The following is a 2500-nucleotide window of genomic DNA, read 5'->3' as shown; positions in this document are numbered from 1 at the left end:
TATTATTGCTGTTATTATTATTATTATTATTATTATTATTATTATTGTTGTTATTATTATTATTATTATTATTATTATTGTTGTTATTATTATTATTATTATTATTATTATTATTATTATTATTATTATTATTATTATTATTATTGTTGTTGTTGATATTATTATCATTATTATTATTATCATTATTATTATTATTATTATTATTATTATTATTATTTTTACTATTATTATTATTGCTGTTGTTGATATTATTATCATTATTATTATCATTATTATTATTATTATTATCATCATTATTATTATTATTATTATTATTACTATTATTATTATTATTATTATTATTATTATTATTATTATTATTATTATTACTTGCTAAGCCACAACCCTAGTTGGAAAAGCAGGATGCTATAAGCCCAGGGGCTCCAACAGGGAAAATAGCCCAGTGAGGGAAGGAAACAAGGAAATAAGAGAAGTAATTAAAAATTAAAATGAAATATTTTAGGAGCAGTAACTACATTAAAATAAATATTTCCTATATAAATCATAAAAAACTTTAACAAAACAAGTGGAAGAGAAATTAGATAGAACAGTGTGCCTGAGTGTACCCTCAAGCAAGAGAACTCTTGCTGTGGTTTGTTCTTATTCAACTGATGTCCAAAACTTTTTTAGATGGATTGATTTATAGTTTTCGCACTTTTGATAAATAGTATTTAATAATATTATTAATTATCATTGTTTACATTTTACATTGTAATTTTCTTAAGTTTAATCATTAGTGCTAAAATCATAAATGGTCTCTTATGTTATGAGCAGTAATTTTTTAAATTAAACACTGGGATTTTCATCGGATTTAAAATAGGTCATCTGATCAAATTGTATGTATTTGTACAAATAATGAAACTCGTTAAGGAGTAATGTATACCATTTTTTTTATTTTTAGGAAAAAATGCATTTCATAGAGACTAAGGAAAATGACATATCCGAGTCTTGTTACTTTTCCTGTATCGAATATTATTATACACGGGATATACTATGTAAAGTTTTTTATCCGGTAAACCATAATATTTTTTTTTGTATATAAAACACTAAAATTAACGCTAAAATGTACGCAAGAAGCGTATCATGTTTCTGCATTTGCGTGTGAATTGACTTCCCAGGTTTTCTATAAAAAGACAATGAAAAAGAAACTTCCTTTGGCGATCAATTTTATATATATATATATATATATATATATATATATATATATATATATATATATATATATATATATAGTAATATATAGTATATATATAGATACACACACACACACACACACATATATATATATATATATATATATATATATATATATATATATATATATGTATATTAGCTGACGTTGCTAGCCCAATAGATAAATTATATAAGGTGTTATAAGTTAATTTATTGCAGACTATTCAAGCATAGGAGCGTTTTAAGACTACTTCATACTTATACATTTTCTTCCCTCTGACGCACAAGGGGTTACATATTTGCATACATGAATATGTGCAAATAATTCCACTTTAATGGAATCTGCTTGACGAAAGCACAATTTCTATCTTTCATCATTATGAATAAGCCGAGAGAGAGAGAGAGAGAGAGAGAGAGAGAGAGAGAGAGAGAGAGAGAGAGAGAGAGAGAGAGAGAGAGAGAGAGAGAGAGAGAGAGGGCTATTATTGTTATTTATCATTAGCATAAGATGCACTATTCACAAATAAACTCCAAGGTTTTGAGAGCTTGTTAATTTTTAATCATTGATGTGTAATTAAAGATATTAATTTATAAGCTATTAACACTGAAGGAATTAAAAGTCAAGATGTATAGAAATCTAAAAATTTTGACTGAATATATACACAATCAAATGAAGTAAGCATAAAATAATAAAAAAAGACACAGTGGCTTATAAATCATATATTACGCAAAGATAGTTTTCCTATGATAAAGATCTTTTAAATCATAAAACAAGATTTCAATATCTTGTGTTATTTTTTTCATATCCAATTTTTTATTCATAAAACATTTAGCCTCATAATAACAGTGTTTTTCAATTATATATATTCTGGAATCAGGTTTTATACTTATCATATTTACCTTGTGGATAATATCAGGCTCCTATCTAACGATAAAATATTTGAAAGTAATTAATAATTTTATCATAGAAATATAGACAAATAAAATCATTTGCAGAACCTTCCTTGGAACCAAAGGCAAGAAATTAAAAGCAAGTTTTTTTTTGTCTCGTTTTTATTCGCAAGTTGATAAAACCATCCATTTTCCACATCATACTTTCATAAGTAAAGGAATAGGGAGTTATCTTCTGAGTTTTAAAATGAATTAAAGAAAAAATCAATAGATTTTTTAAATAGATACATATGTTAAGATAAGAGCATTTGGGACGCCTTTCCATGCCATCCTCCTATAAGTAAGGAAAAAGTGTTTATTTTTCTGAGTTTTAAAACAAATAAAAGTAAACATAAAA

The sequence above is a fragment of the Palaemon carinicauda genome, chromosome 4 (assembly GCF_036898095.1).
Source record: "Palaemon carinicauda isolate YSFRI2023 chromosome 4, ASM3689809v2, whole genome shotgun sequence".
Taxonomy (NCBI): Eukaryota; Metazoa; Arthropoda; class Malacostraca; order Decapoda; family Palaemonidae; genus Palaemon; species Palaemon carinicauda.
Note: the sequence above shows the minus strand (reverse complement) of the source record.